Source organism: Protopterus annectens, chromosome 2.part0 (genome assembly GCF_019279795.1).
Source record: "Protopterus annectens isolate FY-2018-M chromosome 2.part0, PAN1.0, whole genome shotgun sequence".
In the NCBI taxonomy this organism is placed as follows: domain Eukaryota; kingdom Metazoa; phylum Chordata; order Ceratodontiformes; family Protopteridae; genus Protopterus; species Protopterus annectens.
This window is the reverse complement of record NC_056728.1, coordinates 408,214,713-408,240,854: the sequence shown is the minus strand read 5'-3', so window position 1 is coordinate 408,240,854 and position 26,142 is coordinate 408,214,713. Positions and strand designations below refer to the sequence as shown.

The window sequence follows — 26,142 nt, the reverse complement described above, 5'->3', positions numbered from 1 at the left end:
CAGCAAATTTTTTCCAAGGGGAAAAAAATCGCTGTTCCACAAAACCAAAAAAAAAATTTTTAGAACATTACAAAAAGTGGGAGGCTTCACTCCCCACAACCCCACCCCCTTCTTAAATATACCAACTTCTGGGATCGCACTACAGTGATAAAAATGGCAAAGTAATGGAAGAGCCCAACCGATTTCTTTCCCAGGGAAAGAATTTGATTATATACCATTTCGCTATTTTGCCTTTTCGTGCTTTCAAGTTCGATCAAGATGCATTTGAAAGAATGCATCTTCAATCATTTAATAGGAATCCATTAGTCTGTGTTTAAAGTAATAGATCAGGTTCAAAATGATGTGAGAGGTGGACCTTTATCATTGAAATTAGAACAGCATGAATTATTATGGCAACTGAAATTAGATGCTTTTAAGCCACTCGGGTTGAATGACAACTGTTCAATAGCCTGTGTTTTAAAGTCTAGGAGTTTATTGACATGAATTTATATGCCTCCCAATATACAAGTTATAGGCTTGCATTATTATTATATGTGATTATGTTTTAGAAGTAATTTAGTGATGTGTAGTTTAATTATTTAATTTTTTATTGAGTGGTAGTTCTTTTAAATAATAATAGATTTCATTTAGAATGGTTAGTGATTTTATTTGATTTATTATAACATACCCATAAATGGAATGTTTTTGATATAATGTGGGAACCAGTTGACATAAATCATGTGACTGACTTTGTATTTAAAAGAAGTGATTTGTAATGATTTTTTTTGTCTGAAGAAGTTGTGGCGTTAGCCTCAACGAAAGCGCGTACAATTAAAGTTTCTTACTGCTACCATAGACTTAGCTTTTCTATTTTGTATTTCTATAGTTTATGTCCGTTTCTTATCCAGTTTTTGTTATTGAACTCTGACAAAATGAATTTGCATATGAAATTCTCTCAATATCTTGTTTCTGATAACAAAATTAAATATTTAGGGGTTTTATTAACTAAAGATACAATTGAGACACTATCTCTTAACTATAATAATATTTTAAATCATATAAAATGTTTCATACAAAAATGGAATAAATTCTTCTTTACAATGGCGGAAGACTATACATAATTAATATGATTATCTTTCCAAAATTATTATATTTTATGCAAGTATTTTCTATTCCTCCTTCTAAACAAAATATAAAACAGTTTAACAAGTTGATGTTAAACTTTCTATAGTTTAATAGTAGTCCCATAATAGCTATTAATCATCAACTGAGTGACTGGAAGTAGGGGGTATAAATCTACCTGATATAGAGATTTATGCTTTATCGTCTGCCATAAAGACCTTATCTTTGTGGTTGAATACCTCTTATCCAGCCAGATGGAAACAAATTCATGAAAACATGTGGTTGCAATCAAGCAACTCATAGCAATATAGATATTTGATATCCAAAAATGTATTCAGGATAGTGAGAGAATACACAGCTTTTGATGAAATGAAATATATAAGTTCTAAATTTATAGTTTAAATATTAAAACCCGTCAATGATGATCTAAGCAAGAATCCAGATGTTAAGATATGGACTTTTTTTGTTATATATCCCATTGCCTGTATTAAGGATTGTATCAATACATTTTATATGGCCACAATTAAAGCTCTCAAGGAAAAGGACTTAATTGTTTGAGATTGGTTGTTGCATACTGGTAAACTTTTAATGATGGAACAAGTTATGCATAATTTTGATCTAGATAGTACAGTATTTCCACAGAAATAAGACCGGGTCTTATACTTTTTCCCCCGCCAAAATACACATTAGGGGATGCCTTATTTACCCCCCCCGTACAACAATCTACATTTATTCATTTATTCATGTACACAAATCAACATTTATTCGTGTACAAAAACTGACATTTATTCGTGTACACAAATTGACATTTATTTGGTACTTTTCTATTTTCTATTCCTCCTTCTAAACAAAATATAAAACAGTTTAACAAGTTGATGTTAAACTTTCTATAGTTTAATAGTAGTCCCATAATAGCTATTAATCATCAATTGAGTGACTGGAAGCAGAAGGTATAAATCTACCTGATATAGAGATTTATGCTTTATCATCTGCCATAAAGACCTTATCTTTGTGGTTGAATACCTCTTATCCAGCCAGATGGAAACAAATTCATGAAAACATTTGGTTGCAATCAAGCAACTCACAGCAATATACAGATTTGATATCCAAAAATGTATTCAGGATAGTGACAGAATATACAGCTTAATGCATAATTTTGATCTAGATAGTACAGTATTTCCTCAAAAATAAGACTGGGTCTTATACTTTTTCCCCCGCCGAAATATGCACTGGGGATGCCCTATTTACCCCCCACTTACAACAGTCTACATTTATTCATTTATTCATGTACAAAAATCGACATTTATGCATGTACACAAATTGACATTTATTCATGTACAAAACTGACATTTATTCATGTACACAAATTAACATTTATTTGGTACTTTTCTCTTATTTGGCAACAGTTATAAGTAACGTGTTAACAGTTGTGTGAGAATTTTACATAAACAGTGCAACAAACATTTCAACTTAGGAATATTTATACGTTGGCTTTCACAGTCCAATATTTCATGCTTAGCAGAAAGAACATGAAAATCTCAGTACATGTGTATTGGAGGAGGGGAATAAAACTGAAAGCAGAAGCAATCCATTCTGTTGCTCCAATAACGGAAACATTATTCAAATACAGTCATGTCATCTTCATCTGGAATATTGTCATAAGTCTCCAACCCCTCAATACTGGCCTGAATTTCTTGTGCCTCCACTTCCTGTAGAACCATTGACCCCAATCTGTCATGCCTAGCAATAGAGCTCTCCTTAAATGAGCACTGCGTGTCCAAGTAGCCTGCTTGTAGTGCAGTGGCAACACAGCTGTCAGTGATTTTATCCCATGAATGTTTCACCCAAGTCACAACCTCTTGCAGGCTAGGCTTTACAAAGTTTCCATGCTGATTTCTCTCCATTCCATTTTCAGTGTAGTCATTGAGTTCCATGCACAAATGGTCCTTGAATGTCTTGTTTATTGCAATATAAAGAGTCTGCAGATAGGCAGGCATTCCTGCGGGAATCATTATTTGATCTATTCTTTTCCATGCAAGGAATTTCTTCATGTCTTTAGCACAGTGAGTGCTGGCTGAATCCCAGACTAGCAAACCTCTTTCACCACCTTGCAAAACAAGTGGCAGCATTACATCAACCCACTTCCTTATAACTGCTTGTGTGCACCAGGCTTTTTCAGTTTCAAGAATGTAAATGCCTGAAGCACTTTCAATCTTATCTTTCTTGCCCTTACTAATGATTAGAGGTGGGGTTTTCTTTCCAGCTAGACAAATTGACAAAATACAGGTAACACGTGCACTCTCGTAACCAGTGGAGGAAATGTAGATTGACGAGGCACCCCTCTGATCAATTGCTGTTTGAGATCCTTGGCCATAAACACTGCAGTTTCATCCATAGCAATCATGTTGGAGAGTTGGTATTTAGAAATGTTGATGCCAGCAACAAAGGACTTGAATGCAAGTGCACATTTAATAACTTCAGTATCTTCCAGCTTGAACAATGTTGTTGATCTTTTTAGAGACAGTTCATATCGCTGAAGGAAGCCATCCAGCCAATGTTGTGATGCTTTGAATTCTTCTGGGGATATTTCTAACTGTGGTGCCACTGCAAGGGCAAATGCTTGAATATCACCCCTGTGCACAACCAAAGCCTTTGCTCTCCTGTTAGCAATACATTCTTCCAACTCAGGAAATAATGGTTGCCGACCTGATCCACATTTGCACTTCTTAGCATTTCCCTCGAGTGCCTGTTGACTGAGGTTGTCGTAAACTGCATGCCATTATTGGCCCATTCGGAGATCTAACCTCTTCTCTTTGCAGAAAGCCATCAGATTCTTTCCCTCAGAGTCCTCCAAGATTCCTTTCTTGTACTCGATGGGATAGCTCTTTATTTTTGCACTCATCTTGTCTGGGGGGGGGGGGGGTCAATGGATATCAATAATATTATTTTATAATTCAACATGTCCATCATGTGTTGTTGACAATCTTAACTGGCGCTTATTTTTGGGGTAGGGCTTATATCATGACCACCCTTGAAAATCAAGCTAGGCCTTATTCTCTGGTTAGGTCTTATTTATGAAAACATACAGTAGTATGTGGTTATCAATACAGTATCTAAGACAATATGTTATAAAAATAGAATTAATGAGTCCAACCATAAGACAAAAGGTCCTTAAATTTACAGACTATATTATTTATTTAATAAATCAAGCTGTTCAGTAAAAGGCTACTGATCTAAAATTTATAAAAATAGTTAAAAGCATGAAAGCATATTATAAAGACAATTGTTGGGATTATTACAAATTAATTAATAATAGAGCTGCTGATGCAAATGGAAACAAGATGGATACTTGTTTCTCCTAAGTGTACATCCTTGTCACTCCAATGGAAGTTATTTACATGGAAATTTCTTAGTAGGTCTTTTTTGATACCTCATAGGTTAGAATTAATGTTTAAACAAGAAATGGATTGTTGGAGGTGTAAAGCAAAATTGAAGGCAGACAGGAAACACATGCTTTTTGATTTTCAATTGCTTAAAGTATTTTGGGACAAAGTGAGCTACTTTTTACAAACAGTTTTTAATGATACGTTTCAGTTGTCTAAATATTTAATTCTGTTTAATGTTCTATTCCACAATGTGTACCCAGAGCAAAGTATTTACTTCTTTGGAATCTTTTAGCTATTGCACACAAGGCAGTTATAACCAACTGGATGAGTGAAACACCTCCAATTTTTAAGGAATTTAGAAGTATTGTGTTGAATGTAGTGAAGTTAAAAACTATCGGAAAAAGAACAGAAAGAATTCCATGTTACTATATCTCTTGGCAAAAAGTGATAGGAATATTGGACAAGAATGACTGATCTACTGTATGATTTCATATACTGTGAAGAGTTATTTTTATGTGTTTTATTTTTACTCTTTGTTCTCTTCAACTTAGGTACCTATGTAAATAGTATTGCTGGTTTCTTATGTATTTTTATATTGTTATATTTGTTGTTAACCAATAAGATAGATTTAATTTCTTATGTAACAATAATTGAGATTCTTGTTTTATGAATATTCAATAAAATCTTTTCAGTAAAAATATATAACATTTATGCTAAATATAGTGAGAATGGTATTCTAAGGGGACAAACTGCATCAAAAGTGAGTATGTAAGGAATGGCTTGAAGACAGTACATTTTGGGGTTATACTGGAAGCGTAAGCACACGTCACCATTAGTGAGATGATTTATTTATTTATTTCTACATTTTTGTTTACTGGGGTAGTGCACTGATCACTATTAACAAATTTCAGGCTCAGACTGGGTGAAATACAAAGCATTTCACAAATAAAAAATACAGAAATGTAAGCAGTAACAGAGTAGTTCAGACTAATTACATAGAAAAAAGCTGTATATATACATTCTAGTCAACAAGCACAGTGCAATGTACAGTATAATGTGCAATATATACATTCATTTATAAATCAGGTCAATTTTCAGTGAATCTTGAGAAAGAAGAAGATACTCATAAAGGAGATAGGTTAGGTAATATGTCCCGTGCTGAAGTAGTAGCAATTGGCTTGAATGTAGAAGTGCTTTTTGAGTTGCATTCCAATTTGGAATAATTGTTGATTTCCCTAACGTTGATGGGGAGAGCTTGCCAAAGAGCAGGTGACTGAGAGGAGAATGCATGTGCAGTGCTGTGGAGTTTGGCTGTAGGGGTACGGAGTGGTGGTGTGACAGAGCTTGTGCAGTGCTGTGAAGTGTGGCTCTAGGAGTAAGGAGATGTGAAGTAGTTTGTGAGTAGTGTGTCAGGCTGTATGAGGAGTTTTTTTCATGAAATCTACCTGCAAGGGGAGTAAATGTGTGGAGATGCAGTAGTTTGTAGATTTGGGATCCTATAAGCATGTCAGATCTTTGTTTTAGGGGTAGGCCTTTGGCTTTTTCTGGGATGGTAAAGTAATTCTAACAGAAAAGCAAGTTTGTAATAATTCACTAGATGTTGTTATAGACAATTGTCTGGAGTATGTCAATTTTTTTTTTCGGAGGCAAAATCAAAAATTGGAAGCCCATATTCAAGTTGATAAAAGAGGACTCCTTTGCTAATGGCTGATCTGGCTGGTTGGCATAGAAAAGGGGAGATCCCTTAAGCCCAGAAGACTAGGGAATTTATTTTGGCTCTCACTTTGTCAATGTAGAAATGGAAGATTAGTGACTGATTAAGCCATAATCCTAGGTATTTGAAGGTGGAAGTTGTCTCTGAAATGGTAATGTATGTCAAAGATAGTTAAAGAGTCAGATGCTTGGTGAATTTTTATAGCGTTCCAAAAAGCATAGCTTTGGTCTTAGTGAGGGTTGAAAAGTAGTTTATAGTTTATGAGGCATTAATGGAGCTCATGTAAGTCTAACTGGAGTTGGCATTAACTGTTGGTATGACAGTGACCTCATCTGTAAATGACCATGCCATCAGCATAGAAGATAACTGGGAGATGGGGATGGTCATAAGGAAGTTTGTTAATGAATATGGAGAAGAAGAGATGGACAAGAATGGATCCCTGTAGTACACCTTTAATAATGGGTGCAGATTCTGATTGGAAGGATCCTATTTCAAGTCTAAAGAATCTGCCAGTGAGGAAGTTTTTAAACCAGGCATGGCGTCTGCATTGATATCAATTTCAGTTAGTTTGCTCTTGAGAAAATAATCATCAAAGAGGTCAAATGCCTTTATCAGGTCTATAAACAGGCTCCTGTAAGGAGGCCAAGATCAGCATTTTGCAGGATGTCATTAGTTAGGAACCAAATTGCTGTCATAGTACTTCATGCAGGCCAGAATCTATGTTGTTTGGAGGACAGCAAGTGGTACTGCTGGATATACAGAGAGAGTTGGGTGCAGACTATTGTTTCAAGATGTTTGCCCAAAATCAGGAGGATTGAGACTGGATGGAAGTAAGAAATACCTTTTTGGTTGCTTTGCTTTGGAAGGGGTTTAATTAGAGCAGTTTCCAAATCTCTGGCTTGATGTTTTGTGTGAGATATAGATTATATATGTGGGCGAGACGAAGAGATAGATGACCTGTGCAGTGATATCTGGACCAGGATTTTACATTGTCAGATCCAGGGGGTGTCAGTGAGAATATTTTTAAGTAGACTAGAAACTTCTTTGAGATGTATGCATTTGAACTGAAGAGGGGATGAATGGTGGGTGGGCAATGCATGATCTGTGGGAGGTGCAGAGTTTATTGATGGGAGATCGCTAAATTATTTAGGAAAATCTGGAGAAAGTTTTGTTGTACCTCATTAAATTGTGTTTGTAGACAGGATATCATGATGAAATTTTCTTCCAGTAAGAAGGTTAACCTCATTCCAAAAGTGTTTGGGGGAATGTAAGGGGCTAACTTATTTCTTTGTTTGGAGATTTCTTTGGTATCTTTTGATGGACGTCTTGGCTAGGTTTTGCAAGAGTATAAAGGAGGTGCAGTTGTCAGTTGTAGCGATTTGTTTTCATTTTTGCCTTGCTTTATCCCTTAAAGTTATAGGATATTTGAGTTCAGTCGATAGCCATTCAGTTTTGCTGGGTTTATAAAGCATGTGGATAAGTGGGAAGAATTTGTCTTGCAGCTGCAGCAGACAGTTGGTTAGGCTTACAACTGCTGTACTAAGGTCATGTAAGGAGAGTATATGGTCCCAGTTGTCAGCTGTGAAAAGGTTCTCTGTTTGTCAATATTGGTGCTACTCTGGTTTCTGAAGACTTTTAATGTTGGTGGCAGTTTTCTAGGATGGTTGACAATTCTAAAGGTGATTGGACAGTGGTCACTTAGTGGTGCTGGCAGAATGTTTATGCTGGAGATGGGGTTTAATATGCTTGTAATAATCAGGTCAAGTGTTTGGAGGACATGAGGTTAGGACTTATTGGTTCCTCTATGAGTTGAAAGAGGCCTAGTTCTGCTAGTAAGGTACCCATGTCAGATGAAAGAAGGACAAGTTAATTAAGATTCAAGTCACCTAGAATGATTATGTTATTACTTTGGGACATGTATTAAGGATGTTAGTGATGAGTTATTTGAATTTATTTAGGGAAGAAGAAGGTGGCAGATAAGCTATTGTGATCCGCAGTGGTTTGCCTTTGAAAGATGAAAATTTTAGGAGACCCAGTTAGGACCGCAGTCTGCGAGGAGTTTCCTTGGGCAATTATATTTAGGTTAGGTTATTTTTGTACATAATTATAGAGTCTTCACCACATTGTTTACCTGGTCTGGCATCAGTGATCTACATGTAGGGGGTTAGAAAGTTTTGGAAGTTGGGGAAGTCTTGTTTGACCTAGGATTCTGTGACTGCTAGAATGTCTAGGTTGTACTGGGAAATAAAAGCACTTATGTGATCCAGCTTGTTTCTCATGCTATGGGCATTGAGGAGGGTACAAGCCAATGTAGAAAGAAAGTAGTTCTGATGTTGGGGAAAGGGAGTTGTTGGGCCTGGGTTGGGTTCAATGTTACTCTTTAGAAGGAATATAAAGATTATAGAGTTTAGTCTGAAGGAGGTGTTTTTAAGCAGAGTGAAAATTGTTTCTGCATACTAGTAATTATACAGTAGAGTTATCTTGACAGTGGTGAGCTGGGTAGTGGGTTTGGTCTCATTACTGGGGGAGGGGTTGTGGTGGGGGGGTTGTTGGCAATGATGTTATGGAAGTAAGGGTAATAATGGTGATGTGATGACTGGCCATGCTAAGTGTAGAGATGAAGAGGAAAGAAGACTATGAATATGAAGAGAGACATGACTGAGCTCTTATATTATGTGTCTCAGGCAGGTATGTTCCTAGCCTTAAGCAGCATTTTAACTTTGCCCAGGATGATACCTCAGTACAAACAAAAAAATGACTGACTTCAACAATTGGCTTAGTTTCTGGTGCCATTGAAAGGGGATCCAGTATCTGTCAGCCTGGGGTGACATGGTCAACAGACTTCGATGCTTTGCCAGAGATGGTCTTCATCAGTCATCCCTGGGATTTCGGTTACTGGCTAAGGCTCTTCCCACCCCCATAGTGCCTTTTTTTAGGCAATGTCACAAGAACAAAGTTCCCAATTTAAAAATACCCTCTAAAAACAACCTCAAGGTTATGCTGCTAAATGCTAGGAGTCTAAACCAGAAACTGCACTCCCTGGAAGCAGTCCTCACCCTGGAAGATGCTGACATTTGTGCAGTCACTGTGACCTGGTGGGCAGCACCTCATCTATACCAGGTTACATTTTCTTCCACACATTCAGACCATAAATTGAAGGCATGACAAATAAAGGAGGTGGTGTATTAATATTCATTAAAGATGAATACATCTCTAGATCGGTTAAACAGCACGATTCCTTGAATTACTTCAGGTGCAATTGACTGTAGGTAAGACACCTCTTCAGGTAATTGAAAGCTATAGGACCCCCTCCATGAATCAGACATCCACTCAGCCTACTTGGATCTACTTGAGTCAATCAAGATACAACCAAACACCTTGGTTTTGGGAGAGTTTAATTACATGTCCGTAGACTGGGTAAATTACATGTGTTCTAACTGGGTTACTATTAAAATCTCAAAAGTGAAAAAAAAGGTACTTATGAGCGAAGTGTTTCGCTGAAAGTACATAATACCTAATGGCCCTAATGTCGAAAAACAGCTGTTAATGCCGAAAATGTCAAACGCGACATTTTTGGCACTTAACGGCAACCCCACCCTTCCCATAACTCCCTAACAAGGAAACGTAACACCCCTTTTATGCAGGGCGGCAAGCCCCCCTGTACCTCCACCCCCCCCTAACTATATATTCCATCTCCGAGATTGCACTACAGTGAGGAAAGGGATGTATTTCCCTTACTGCACTGTACCATGATCACTGTACATAATTAAACGTTATGTTTGTGAATGCACAGACCATTCGCAAATATTCCATTCGATTATGTGGCTGCTCACATATGAACTATTCGAACATCTGTAGTTCGAATAGTTCATAGGTGTGCAATGCTATGCCGACATTTTAATAGTAAACCACTCTAAATCACTTGGCCAAAGGTTCCTGGACTTAGTTAACTCTAATGCCCTAGACCAGCTGGTTGACACACCCACAAAGGGCTCAAACATCCTGGACCTGGTGCTTACCAACATGGGAGACCACTGCACCATTCCCAATGTGTGGCCATCCCTGGTGAGATTTGACCACAAATCAGTCTTGCTATAAGTAACTAAAACACAAACCCTCTCCCTTAGCAACAATGGAACTAAAAAACTTCTCCAAGGCTAATTACAACCTCTTACGTGACGGCATAAATAACTTCATAGCCCCTCCCCCCACTGATGGAACAGGCACCTATGCTGAGTTATACACCAATGCTTTATAAAAGCACCTGTACAACTGTATTGACTCTGCCGTACCTGATAGAACCAAAGCAAGATCTTCAAGGAACAACAAACCTGCAGGTTAGAAAGGAAAAGAAAATCCATATATTTGTGGAGGTAATTATGACAGCAATGGATAGCAAGGTCCTGAAACAAATTGGGAAACCTGTGACTTTGCACTTTCTGCCAGACAAAACAAGGGTTTGGTACATCAACAAGTGTGTGTGTGGGGGGTGGGGGGGGTGAGGTGGGAGAGATACCCTTAGGAACTTGTTTAATTTTGACAAAGCTAAGACTGGTCTCTAGCGGCTGTCTTTTTTAGGAACCAGGAAGTGTTTGCAGTAAAACCATTGCCCTCTTCTTCTTGTTTTATTTTTCTATGGCTCTTTGACATACGAGGTTTTACAACAATGACAGTAATAAGTGTCTTTATTCTATGGACACTGGAAGGATTCCTGCAAACTGTATATATGTTTTTTCTAATGAAATATAGTTTTTACTGTTTCGCTATGAATTTCAGTTTCCTGGTGTGTTATGTGATTGCTCCCACTCTTTCAGGAAAAAGGTTCTGGGGCATCCTACTTTTTGTCTGGTGGATTTTGGGAGTACAGGTGAGATAAAGGAATGGTGGGTTGGGGTGGGGTTTTGGAGGGTAAAAGAGGGATGATGACTGTTGAGCTATATTTGTTTCCTCTTGAGATCTCAGCCCTAAGGGTTTCTTTCTTATCTCATTTCCTTCAGTGCATCTCTTTTGAGTGTTTACCTTTAACTCCCAGTGGGTGTGGCTTGAGCCTTTAATAAATGAAGTCATCACCTTACAGTTCTAACAAATACTCACTGACAGAGGTCAAATGTTAATGCAGTTGTGTTTACCATCATGTATGCTTCAAGATAAAATATTCTGAAACTTTGCGTGTAACATGATTTTGGAATTATTAATGCAAATATGAACAAACAATATTTGACGCCTAGAGGCGCAGTAGGGTGTAACTGCAGAAATGCCTGAAGGAACACTTGGTTGTAATGTTATAGTGGGCTCTTTCCTCCCTTTAAGCTGCTTTCCTTGGTTTTTCCTCCAGGCAGTAGAACACATTTTTGTGGGACACTTCCTGCTATAGATGTGCAGAATATGTAGTTTAGTCAAATGCACATTTTATTGAATGAACGCTGCTGGGTGTGTACAAGTTGTCAAAAGCAGTTTTTGTCAAATGGTTCATTAGTCAAATATCAGAGTTATCAAATAATAGAGTGTGGGTTCTGGCAGGTAAGTGTGGGTTTGTATTGCTATTCATGAAACTTTCAGATATACCAAAAGTTTTGGCATTTGGAGGTAGGACTAGTGTGTAGTTGTTTGTAGGTTATAATTAGAGTAATTGCTAGGTTAGGGTGTAGATGGTAGCAGTGTGTGTGTGTGTGTGTGTGTGTGTGTGTGTGTGTGTGTGTGTGTGTGTGTGTGTGTGTGTGTGTGTAAATGTACATGTTTATGCATGTAGTGTGTGTCTGAGCTGTCTTGTATAGTTGTTAGTTAGTGTTATGGAATGGATTTAAGTTAGATGACACGTTGGGTTAGGGTTAGGGGGAGGACTAGGGTTAAGATTAGCATGCAGGTATTCATAAGATTTCAATGTCTGCATTGTGTTGGACATTCCCTCCAGCTTTTTAAACATCTGCTGTACAGTTGAGCTTCTGGCAGGGGACAGTTCTCAGTTCGGCATGTCGCACTTTCAGTAACCCAGAAGCTGCCACTCCACAGGATGCATCATCAGCACCTCAGCTGCATTTGGTGGCTGTATAATGCTAGCAGTAAATCTTTCCTGGCTTTGTCTCTCTTTAGTCTTGTCCTTTAACCAAGATAGGAATTTCCCTGTTATTTACATACATACATTTGGCAGTTAAGGGCCCTGAAGGCCAAGGTGGAAGAGATGTAGACTTTCTTCCCAAAGCAGTCCAGGATTTCACTTTCCCTGTCGTTGAGATGTGGGATCTTGTTTGGAGCCATAGTAGACCCCTTGTTGGCATCCATGGACACTGAGGCTAGATCAGCAATAGGATGTTTCATAGATATTTGCAGAAATTCACAACCATGTAAAAACTTCCTGGATTCCTGGAAGCAGAAGGTAGGGAGTCTATCTCCAAAGAAGTAAGAATAAATGCATCCACTAATACTTTTACAATAGAAGGTTTTGCGAGGAGTTTTGGCTTAGGTAAGCCAAGGAGGTCCCTGAATCTCTCCTTTTCATCTGAGAAGTGCTTACACTTCCATGTGAAATGATCCTACATGCTGCTGAAGGTATGAGCAAATGAGAAATATTTTGATGGAGAGGGACAGGAAGAGGCTTCCTCAGTGTGTGACTCATAAGTAGGAGGGAAGACATCTGGCCCACACAGGCCAGTTCATCGACCTCTGAGTCTACTGGAGGAGTCTCCCTTCTTGCCTTATGTCTAGGGGTCCCTGGCATTGATTCGTGTTCTGAAGATGATTGTAGGTTTCTAAGAAAGTAAACAAAATCATGAGCCAACTTCTTTGATCTTTACAGGGATTCTAGGAAATAAAAAGGGAAATGGGCCCACTCAGCACATGCACATGCTGAGGCATGATGGTGGACATCCATTGCCTGGAAACCGTGGACTTCGGTCTGGGCGTGGGTGCATATGTGGAACCCCTAAGCAAACAGAAGTTGATTACCTGAATATTCAAACCAGACATATCCTCATGCACCAACACCAACACTAAGGTGATGCTACCTTCACCGTCATAAATCAAAATACAGGCCTCATTACCAGACATCCATGGGAGATGTCTGGACTGCCCAATGATGGCAAGATTTTCATTAATTAGGATTTGCTGTCATTAGAGCACACTGTAGCTTGCTAGACGCCTCATACCAATCTGTAGACATAAGAGTCAGACGTCTGAAAGTGTTTTATCAGACCTGGTATTGTCAAGACTGGAGGGGTGTATGGCTTCCAATGGGACATCAATGACCTCCATTTCTCTCTTTCTCTTTACCTCCCATGAGGCATCTGTGGAATGCTTGTCCAATACTATAGCATTATTGGTCAAGGAGTGCACCTTTTTTTGGTTCAAAGAGCCTTGGAGAGTTATAACCACCACTTACGGTCTTTTGATCGAAGCAAGTCCAGTGAAGGCAGTTAGCAATGTTATGATTGGGAAACAAACAGAATAAACATTGGATACTGAAGTCTTTAGGTGAGATCTACTTCCATGAAATAATTACTTCTGACAACTATACCCGATGTCTGAAAAGCTATACTAGGTATGAACCCGCACAGTATAAACAATGAGATATAATTTAATAATTTTCTTAATGGGGTTTTTATCTGAAAAGTCCAGAAGCCAGGCCAGACTGATGGCATGATAAACACTAGCACAATATACATTGATGTGTGCTCATTCTGTAGTAAGAAGGAAGTGTAATGGTTCAGGATGTCACTTTTATACCACTGATGTTCTGACATTTAGGTGGGAGGGTGTCCACCAGGGCAAAGCTCAGGCTGGAACATCGATCCTTCTGTGGTAGAGGTCACAAGAAGTTATCACTATTGCAACCGTGGATAGCATGATGAACATCAATTGCTATATTCAAAATGTACAGATGTACTGCACATTTCACTTACTAAATTAGTGGGAAACTATAATTTTCATAACACATCCAGTTTGTTATAAGTGACGACCAAGGGTATGGAATAGGAAAAAGCTATAGTACATCCTATATTTATTTTTGTTGTATACATTTTCAAAATTATGTTTTTGAAGTAAATTATTTATCAATAAATTGCAAGTGTGTCTATAAAAATAAATGTTGAAATCTATTAAAATATTACAAATCTGTGTGTGGTAAGGATTATCTAATTAGAAATGTACAGTGTAAAGGACAAATGATATGCAAGTAAAGTGCTGTAAGTAATATTGACTGTTGACTGTGGGGAAAAGTGTTTGATTCAGTCTAATATAATGTTTTATCTGAGATAAAAGAAAAAATATATAATTTTTCCAAATACTCTGAGAAAAGTATATGTACCACAGAACACTCTGAGCAGAAATTTTAAGTGCAACAGAGAAATAGGTGTTTGACTCACAGAAGATTTTTTACCTAAGGGTACAAATGCCAAGTTAACAGGAAGCATTCAGTGAGCACTAAGATGGCTTCTCTGTTTATGACTCATGGCAGACATTATGTGATGATTTGACCTTTTATTTTCCCCACAGAACAAAATCATACATTCAAGGGCCTTCAGGTAAACATGCTTTCCTTGTGCATCATTAATTCCTTTTTACTTCCTCCATGTCTTCAGGATGCCAAGGGGTAACTCGTCTTTGATTCCAAGGATTCTGGCATCTGGGCAAAAAAAAGTGAACTGCCGAGTTCTTTTCCTATAAACAAGAAATAGAGACTTTAAGGCAAGAAGCCTGACTATCAAGGAATCAGCACAGGATTCACAGTGTGTACGATGCTGAAACGTTCTTCCACAATAATCATTTCCTGCTCCCTTTAATAAACTGTACTCAAAAGTGTATTTTGTGTGTGTGTGTGTGTGTGTGTGTGTGTGTGTGTGTGTGTGTGTGTGTGTGTGTGTGTGTGTGTGCGCGCGCGCGCGCGCTTACATGCATGTGCATTTTGGGAAAGGACTGTATTTTATTTCATGGCTACATTTTATTCTCATGCTACTATTTATGTAATATTTTTGAGGAAATATCAGCAAATGTGTCCTCAAGCAGTGGCAGGCATATAGAATGAGTATACTTTTTATGAACAAACAGAACTTAATAGTATTTTCTAAAACAGATAAAAATAGTACTGTTATGAACAAACACAATGTATTTTCTTATATTGTTTATATTTATTTATTTTACAACAAAAGCTCAAGAGCTAAGACTATGACAACATAAACCTGCCTGTGTAAGCAGTAAGAATGTTATTCATGTCTAAAATTTCCTTTATAAATGAGTTTGAACTGATATGGCTGATGGTGATGACAACGGTGAGGGGTTCCCTCAAAAATCTATACCAGCTTCTTTGATGGTCATTACCAGCTGCATTTGTGGCCAGTGCTGTACTGCCATCATAACTGTGGTGAGTCACTGCCTGATGTCCAGCTAAAACAGTCACAATGTTACAAATACCACTGGATCGTATATCCAAAACTGAAAACTGAAACTTCTGAAGCACTTTTACAAACCTGTCGGTGATATTAACCCAATACTGCACAGCCTAATCATTGAAGTTTAATGTTCCATATTGTGATTATCACCTATAAGTTTAACTGAATTACTGAGCAGAACTACTTACATGCTGATGCTAGAACTCTGGGAGTTGTTTCTTTGGGTTTCATGATTGCTAAAATGGCAGTAGTAGAGTTATTTTGCTGAATTCACAACTAGCTTTCTCAATGCCACAATGATTATCATTGTTAATGTGGTTAGTCTTTCTGCTCATTCCTTACAACACCCCTGTGTGTACGGTAATATCTATACGATGCATGCCCCCCTTGTGCCTTATTGCATACAAACAGAACTCATAATCTCAAACTATGCAAGTGACAGTGCATGGAGTAATGATGTTATGCTACAGCTGTAAGATAGCTTTGGAGATATTACAGCACATACTGAAATTTTGCATACCTTCATAATTACCTACAAAGAACTGAAAATATCTCTGGCACAGTGCATTATATAAATTCAGTGACAATGTATTTTTCTGTCTCCCATTGTGACATGTCACACCATGTCCCTTAGTTATGAAAAATAAAACAGTGATTAATGTCTCCTCTGCAGGGCATCCCATAGTAACAATCTCCATGGCATTTGGCTGCTTGCCTACTGCCTTTCTTATGCTGCTTTTTATTATTTGGTAAGTAAATAACTCAGTCATGGTGTCCAGGCCCAAAAATGGCATGTTGCTGTAAGAAGGTATGAGTGTTAAAAGGGTGTACACAAAAGATGTCACTATAGGTGTGAACAAGTTAATTTACAGTGAAATGAGTGCTGTCTGCATAGATTATAGTTTAACAATTGGCAGGGCATCAGCAGGGCAGCATTACAAGTCTGTAATCTGTATGTAACATGTAATGCCCATGTAATATGGTCCCTGTTTTTTTTCCCAGCTAGCTGAACACCAAAAAGTTTTTACAACAAATCTGGAACAATTAGGATGTCCACCAACATCCAAAGTAAAAGCACAATTAAACCCTAACAAATAATTTATACAAGGCTATACAACATTTATACATCTGTCTTAGTAATACTTAAAAGTCTAACATGAAGGGACAGCGGTTGGGTGTACCTTTATGCTGTCGAATGAATGATGAAACTACCAAACATGAAGTACTATCTTGGAATGGCAGATGAAGGATTTGAACACAGAGTCTTATGATCGTTTATCAAATGTGGCATCAATAAGTGAAGAAAAATGAAGTTGACATTGTTCCTTTCTGTAATACCTAATAAACTATAGGAACTTTATTACTTATTCATAATTATTCTTTTTCTGCCCTGGTTTAGCCACAGCTTAGCTTTTCTGCATTTACTGTATGTTTCCCCACAGATTTCCTTAGGGGATTCAATAATGGCTCCCAGTTTGCAGTCACCTGTGAACTTTGTTAGCCATTTGTTGGCCTGGACTTCAGAGAAGTAGTTGCTGAACAGGAGGGGACCAAGGACTGAACCCTGTGGTACTCCACTTGTCACTGGTCTGGAGACGAATTTGGAGTTGGCTACTTTCAATGTGTGGGTTCTGTCAGTGAGCCAGTTGGCCACCCATCATATAACATAGGGGTTTATGCACAGTTTTGTGAGTTTATCAATGATTTCAGAGTGGGGGAATGTGTCGAAGGCCTTGGCAAGGTCTAGGTAGTCTGTGTGAACCACCTTACCCTCGTCCACGACTTTGGTGACTGCTTCAAAGAAGTCAATCAGGCTTAGGAGACATGATCTACCTTTCACAAACCCAAACTGGGTGGGGTCCAGAGTTTGCAGGTTACCTGTGACTTTGTTTCTAAGTTCCATGATGATACGTTCCATGGCCTTGCAGATCAGACTCATCAGACTGATGGGTCGATAGTTTCCAGGATCCGTAGATATCCCCCCTTGTGGAGGGATTCCTATTAAATGATCGAAGATGAAGTCTTTCGAATGCATCTTGATCGAACTTGAAAGCATGAAAAAACAAAATAGCGAAACGGCATATAAGCAAATTCTTTCCCTGGGAAAGAAATCGCTTGGCCGCTTCCATTACTTTGCCATTTTCATGACTGTAGTGCGATCTCGGAGTTGGTATATTTAAGTAGGGGGGTGTGGATGGTGAAGCGCCCCACTTTATGTAATGTTTAATTTTTTTTTTTTTTGTGGAGCAGTGATTTTTTTCCCTTGGAAAAAAATCGCTGTTCTAAGCATTCGAGGTTGTAAGCTTTCGCTTACATGGGTTTGATAAATCATCGTTCGCTTTTTTTTAAGTGTTTGATGATTTAACATAGACCCTTGTGAGATCACCATAGCTGTGCACCATTCAGTAGACACATAGCCTGTAGTGAGGTTATGACTGAACATGGTACTTAGGTGGGGTACCAGTTCATTTTGTAGTTCATGCAGAATACAGCCTGGGATGTTGTCAGGTCCTATGGATGCTGTATTCTTGGCTTTGGCGAGTGCATTTTTCACCTGTGTGGCCATGATTACAGGGGCTTGGCATTCATCCGGTATAGAGTTGGGCCCTTTAGGGGGTGAGAGGGAGTGAAATTTGCACTGAACCTATCTGCCAAGATGTTGGCAATATCAGCTGGTTCTGTATGTTTAGTGCCATTGTGCTGTAGCTCTGAGCAGATCTGAGTGTTGCTATTGAGATTCTTGACGTAGCTATAGAATATCTTGTGGTTGTCTTTAGAATCTATGGTGATTTTGTTCTCATAACTAGCTTTGCCAGGATTTTATGAGGGATCTCAGCTTCTTAATGAGGCTGACAAGGGAGTTTTTCCACTCCTGGGATTTTACTCTTTTTTGCATCAGTTTCTCCCTTGTGTTGTAGAGTTTGTTAATGGCAGGGGACTACCAGATTGGCTTCTTTTTTTTGGAGGATAGTGTCTTGGTTCTATTTGGGATGGCATGGTACATGCACTTGTGTATGTGTTCATATAGTGCACTGATGTAGGATTCAACAGTTGTACAGCTACTTACCGACTGTATGGGTGTGGTGAAGTTAGCCACTTCTGTCTTAAGAACCATGAAGTTGTCTTTGGAGAAGTTTTTTTACAGTGGTTTCCTTAACAGTGGGTGTTAGCTTATGGTTGGATCTGACCAACAAGGGGCTGACCTCTGGTATGGAGCACTGGTCGCCTATGTTGGTAATGACCATTTCTAGGGTATTGCTGCCCCTGGTGGGGGTCTGGATCAGTTGATCCAAGACATTGGAATTTATGAATTCCAAACAACGCTGTACAAATGTTTTGGTACATGAGTAGTTTTCCCAGTTGCTGGTGGGGTAGTTGAAGTCTCCTAGTATAAGGGTGTTGGGCTGTACCTTAATATTTTCCAGTATGTTAAGAAAAGTGGAGTGGGAGTCTTGAGGCATGGTGGGGCTACAATTTGGATTGCAGTCTTGCCCAGTGTTAATTGCACCTGGAGAATTTTGGATGCATTATGTTGGGCAATTAGCGTGTAGGTGTGGATATCCTTGGTGAATATAGACACGCCTCCATCTCTGGTGTTTTGGTCCAGGTTAGATGGCTGAAAGGTATGGTATGAATTGTAGCCTGGTATTACAGGGTTGTTCTCTGGAGCCTTCAACCAGGTCTCTGTCACTGCACAGATGTTTATGTTCTCCATATTAAGGAGTGCCTCGAGTGAGTGCATTTTGAGCTTTAGACTTCTAGCATTGAGTAGCATTACCTTCAGATTTTGCTTATGTGTACCTGTTATGGTGGTAATTTTGTCATTTGAACCTTGCCTAAAAAAGGCACTATAGGGGTGGCAACAGCCTTAGCCAGTATCCAGAATCCCAGGGGTGACAGTCGCAGGCCATCTCCGTGCATCGTGGGCTGTTGATCATGTCATCCCAGGCTGACAGATACTGGATCCCCTTAGAATGACACCAGAAGTTTAGCCAATTGTTGAAGTCAATCATTTTGTCCTTGTACTGTGGTATCATTCTGGGTGGTGGCAGGATGCTGCTCTGGACTAGGGTCATACCTGCCTAGGCTACAAGATCGGAGAGCTCTTCCATGTCTCTTTTCATGTAGTCTAGGGAGGTATATCTCAGGTGGTTCACACCAACATGAACAATAACAGCGTCATATTTGTACTTGTTATGGAGTGACATGAGTGCATGGGTTATGTGGTGGATCTTGGCACCCGACAGGCAGCTGATAGTAACCTTCTCCTTGTTTAGCCTGGTGAGTGGGACATCAGTGTGCCTGACTATACAGTCACCTATGACTAGTGTGCTGGGTACACTGTTTTGCCTTAGGGGCTGTGGTTGAGTGTCACTTGGGTTGTGTTGGGTGGTGTTGGTTGTTTGTGTTTCAGCTTCAGAGGTCTTTGTTGTTTGGGCAGATTTATTTTAAGAGCCTCCACGAATGTAGGTGTTCGTTTCATGTTACCATGTCTAGGTGTAGGTTTTGAAGGATTATGTGTTGTTTGTGGTGTGGTGCGAGTGTTTCCCTTCTCCTCTTGACTGACTAGTCCAGTCTTGGCTGGAGAGAGCTTGGCTTCCAATTTGGCAAAATAAGTGCAACTCTCATAGGTTGTAGTGTTAGGTGGTAGGAGGAGAGGGTTGTCTCTGTACATGGCGCAATTGCTACATTGCCCCAGGATGCCCAGATTCACCAGCTGGACAGGAGAAAACACTGGGAGCTGACACTTGGACATGCCTGGATAGGTGCTTATTTATTTAAGTACTAACTGTTTTTCACACTGATTTCCAGGCTAGGGGTCAGGAGAGGGGAACCCAAACTAAAAAAGCCTGACTCTGTAGTGTGTGGATTTGGGGGGCCTCCACTCCACCAAGACTTGTAGGAGGATCAAATAAGGAGATGTGCCATAAACAGACCCATAATGCTTGAAATTATAAGTAGAGTACCCAAAGTGAATAAGAAATAGTATTAGAATTAATGTATGACCCAGCAGTAAACGCAGCTTTGTCCTATTTATTAGTGCCTTACAAAATGCAGCATAATAACAACCACTCCCCAGGTTACACAAATATTGCCATAGACAAGACTATATAGTACACCCTACACTGGTCGATGATATTACAGTCACCATAAAACAGTGACAAATCACTTTGCAGTTAAACCATAATAAAGGAAAAATTATTATTCCAGGGATAAAAATTCAAAGGGATATTCCAGGGTGACCTGTTACTGCTGCTCTTTTGCCTTCCCATTAAGTTGTCTACTTAACAGATTAGCTCACGGCTACAATTTGGCTCACAGAAAACAAGAAAGTGTAAAGACTTCTCATCTTCTATTTGTGGATGATTTAAAACTGTATAGTTCATGAGAAGAGGAATTGAAAGCACAACAGCAAGTGGACAAAACTTTTTCTGATAATATAAGAATGTCATTTGGTCTTGATAAATGTGGATAAGCACCCTTTAAAGTAGGATTTTTGCAGCACCGAGAAAACATCAGCCTGGGACAGGAATGTGACACAAAAGAACTTGAGCAAGAGGGAGTGTATAAATATTTGGGAACTGATGAAGGATCAACAATAAAACATGAGCAAATGGGAAAACACTTAGTAAGGAATATTTTAGAAGACTAAAATTAATACTGAAAACAATGCTGACATCTAGGGACAAAGTCCAAGCTATAAACCAATTTGCTCTTCCTGTCCTAACTTACAGTTTTTGAGTGACTGACTTGTCCCAAAAGGTGTTGAGCAGGTTAGACAGGAAAACAAGAAGGATGTTTCATGCTCACCAAATGATTTATAAAAATCAGTGTATACTAACATGTATATTCTCCATTCTGAAGGAGGTATGGGCTTCCTTGAAATTGATTACATGTATAGATCTGCAATCGTAGGACTGCATACATATTTGCTGACCTCATAAACCCAAATGCAGAGAAAGTTTTAAAATATGAGTAGAATAAATCTAAGATGACTTCCGTACTTAGTCTAGCAGAAGCATATTTGTGTCAAGCGGGAATGGAGAATAAACCAAAAGTAGATAAAAATCAGGCAGCAACTAAATGTGCCAAAAAACAAAAGAAAGAATATAAGGTGAAGGATCAGATGAGAAGGTAAGAAATATGGAAAATGCATAAACATAGTTGCAAGTATAGAAAACTCTCAGAATAACCTCATGTTGATAGGACTGAACATGGGAATGGTTAAGGAGATGTGAATTTAAACCAAAAAATGAAAGGTTAACATTGGCAGCCCATGACAGTGGACTATGTACATGTTGGTGTACAAAGTCCATTGAACATGAGGGAGAAACAGACAAATGTAGGTTTTGTAAAACAGAATTGGAAACAGTCACACATCTTGTTGATGGTTGCGATATACTAATGGCAGAAGGACTGTCTATTGAAAGGCATAATAATGTGGCACGGTTGTTGCATTGGGGACTGTGCACGTTTATAATATCGAAGTAGCTGAGAAGCAATGGAAACATAAGCCACAAAGCATTATAGAAAATTATGAAGTTTATATCACATGGGATCACCCATTACCAACAGTTCAATAAACAGATGTGAGAAAATCAGACATAGAAGTCTAAGAAAATAAGACAACAGTAGCATTGATCATTGAAATTGCTACACTCAGTGACTACAGTGTCTTATGTACAGACAGACTCAAAGTCATACCAGGATTTGCAGGCAAAAATGAGGGTAATGTGAAAGACGGATACCTAGACAGTTCCAATAGTACTAGTAGGAGCAATGGGTCTTATAAAAAAGAATTTACAATTGTACTTACATATGTTACCGATACATGTAATGCCATATGAAATGCAGGAGCCAATAGTGGGCACATTGTGGGTGCTGCAAATAGCACTTCTGGCTCACACCAAAGATTGAAACAATACTAATTTCATGAACTTTAATCATACTTTGACTTAGGAATGGGGTCCATTCCCATCATAATATTGAAAACCCAAAAGACTTGGAGAAGTTTAAAAAGAGTAACCATTAAAGGGATTACTGCTGCCACTTTGAGTGTTGAACCACTCCCTGGTTCCCACTGCCCTAACTTGCTGCTTCAGCAGTATCTACTAGTGACCCAGTACAGGAAAAACAAAGCTGGCTGCTAAGCATTAGTACTTGTAGTCCTGTTAATGGCATCCTGACTTACAGGTACTATACGTCATGAGCAATTGAAAATAATTACTCCTAGAGTGAGGGCACAGAAACACACAAAGACATGTGATCTTACCTGAAATCTTAAACTAGTCGGGATTTTGTTGGTCTAGGTAAAGTTGTGTAGTAACACCATTTCTGAAGCCTAAAGCCTCGATATTTTAGCTCTGATTTCTGCACTGCCACGAGGGCATTATTCACGTATGAAAAAGCGCATGAAGCACATACTGTATTCAGTAGCTCAGCCAAGTACTCCAGACCATAAGACTGGAGAGCCTTATATGTGAGCAACCAGTCACTAAAAAATGGGAATGCAGCTGACAAGCAAGAGACTGAAAGCCACACACCCCACCAAGAAATGACATATCTCTGATTCATGGCACAGAATTCCATTTTCTTGTATCAACATCAAGCTGTCCATACTACACATGCCCTTGAAATCTGACATTAGTTTCAGTTTGAAATGTGCCTGCTAAATGATATTTTGTGGAGGTAGTGAAGTAAAGCAATACCACCTCATTTTGGGGTAGATCCTGGCAAAGCAGTTACACCAAGAGTACTGATTTAGTAAAAATACAGACAGGAAATACGTCAGGGGTTACCGATATATATAAATTAACAAGAAAAACAAATGAACAAGAAAAATGGACAACAAAGAAAAGGCTTTGAAAAATAAAGTCCAGCAGCAATTTACACATGGGTTAAACAATTCAATATAGTATAAAATTAAACTTGTGGGTAATGTCCTAAGTAAAGAGAAAGTGATTATATAGAAAGTATGACATGAGCTACAAAGATGGATTATAAAGTAAGTATGACATGAGTGGATAAGATGAAAGCAGAAAGCTTCCTGCATTGTACATGTGTGTGTGTGCGTGTGCGTGTGTGCGTGCGTGAGTGCGCTCTCACACGTGTATGTGCATGCGTGTGCGTGCGTGCGTATGTGTGCTTCACATGATGGTGGCTGCAAAGCTTTGCACCTACAGCTGGGTAATCTGTGCCTTATTGTATTCGTGTTCATATGCTTTATTAGCAAAAATAAGAGTGAACAACAATAATTAATCAAGAAAGACTTGCAAAACCTTACTGCTTCCTAATTCAACTGTATACAATTTACAGCATGGTTCTTAACACTGGTGTGGTATCGGACTGAATATTATTTAACACTTATAGTGCAGTTTCTTAAAAAAGGTAATTACTAAATGATATAACCAAGCATTTCCCTCATACTCAAAAATGTTTCATAGCACCGGTTCCAGAAAGTATTATGCATACTTAAAGAAGATGTTAAGTATCTTATGTCCTAACCTGAACATCCAATCAGTTTATTACAAAGCATTAATAGTTTCTCTACCACCGCACATTTACTATTTAAAGTCTTGTTACAGTTTGTATTACTATCTCAGATAAATGCCTTCATTTACTCCTGACGGAGAAATAGTTCTGTGACTAACTTTCTGATTAAGTGTTCTCTTTGCACCCTGCCCCAAAAGGCCCAGTCTGCTTTTAAACAAGGTTGTGGGCTATACTTTACTTGTACGTCCCTAGTAAAACTATGCACATATGCTGTAAATGCACCGTTTGTTTTCCTTCTTTTGTAGTTGTTATATGCTCAAGTGCTCTCACTTTAAAGAATCGTTATTTCATCGATGCAGAACAATAAACAAAGGCAGCAGTCATACTGTGTGGTACAATGAATGCCATTATTTAATCCACTTACAGGGTTAACTATTCATTTTTTCTGTCTATACAAATATAACACACAATGTACTACTTAGGGTTTCTAAAGCTAATATATGCTGCTATGAATCTGTGTAACCATTCACTTTTAATACATGCTTACTCAAACTGAGTTGTGAAGAGAAAAGTACATCTTAGCAAACAATGGGTAGAAGCCATAAACCATTTATGGGCTGGATGGCCTTCCTCACAGGCCAGATAAGTATTTAGACAGACAGACATACAGAGACGCACATCAACTCAGAGGCAATTAGGGCAATGTAAATTTAGCTGCTCACACATGATGTGGGAGAAAACTTGACACCCAAGCAAAAACTCATTCAAAGAAATGAAGGATATGGAAAACCTGCATGGAAGACACCACATGTGGGAACAAAACCAAAGACTCAAGCACTGAGAGGTAACAACACTGAGCTGCTGGCTATTGAAAAGCTACAACATTGCTGGGGTTGTGCACAACAAAGCAATCAAAGTAGTGGTGAAAACAGACTCTGTTGTTATAACCAGCAACACTTTATCACAGTGACCCTCTTTGCTTGAAACAGCACCGGATATCTTCTGGAACTCTTGGTATCTAGGACGGTCACATTTTGTTTCTACTATATTAGTTTTACATGCAGGATTTCCTGAATATGACCAAGAACTGAAACTTTTAAAAGAAAGTCAGAAATATTTTAGACAGAAATTATATACATATAACATGTTTGGATGCCAATACATTTTAGTGACCTGGTTGGTCCGTTGAAGTAGTTTGCCTTTTTTTCTAAGACATATAGAAGTTATTATCACTGAATATGTTCCTGTTACAACTACAGCAGTTGATGATGACATAAAACAATGTGAGAAAGAGATTAAAGATGCAAAGATTAAGCTCAACAGGAGGCAATGTTCTAATTATGAGCTAAAATTTTCCTCACCCAGTATTCAAATATTCAGTACATCTGCTCAGTGGGTGTACAAGCAAAGACTCAAGTTGTTGTTCTTCGCACATATTCACAGTTTTGACTTAGTGATAGAAATGTGTTACAAAACATTATGTAAGTCACAGAAAGCCACTGACTGGATCACAGTGCCTATTACAGACACTGCAACAGAAAATGGGAACCTTTTTTGTTTAAAAGATAAAATCACTGGCTTTAGATGGGTGACTTATCCCAGAAATTTATGTAAGAAATGCATTTAAGAAGTGGTAAACTTTGATGTTTCACTTTAAGCTTTTTTTTACAACACACAGTACCATTTTGTGGACCTTTTGCATGTACTGCTGCTAAGAACATTTAATGTACATCAGAAGGTACTATTTGAAAGCACTGCTGCTGAGAACATTTTATATATCACATAATACTGGTATGTGCAACTCTGAACATACTGCTGCCAGGAACTTTTTGTATAGCACGGCTCTGATCATCTGCCTGTTATCAGCATTACTAATCCTATGATACACCTTTTCACAGTTAGTAACATGCTCTCTCAGAGAGAAGGGACAAGGGTCCATTTCCTCTCCCCAAACTGGATGCAAAACATGTCAGGAGTCTGAGTTGGCACAATTTGGGCCTGAGGTAACAGTAAATCACTGTAAACAATGAGCTTTTGATTTTATTAACGTCTGGGACAGCAACCATGA

At 38.6% G+C, this 26,142-nt stretch overlaps 1 protein-coding gene across 1 annotated transcript in view; it reads right to left on the bottom strand.

Moving 5' to 3' along the window:
• The window catches only part of RORB (RAR related orphan receptor B), a 993,527-nt gene that overhangs the window by 559,944 nt on the left and 407,441 nt on the right, over positions 1-26,142 (bottom strand). The window lies entirely within an intron of this gene.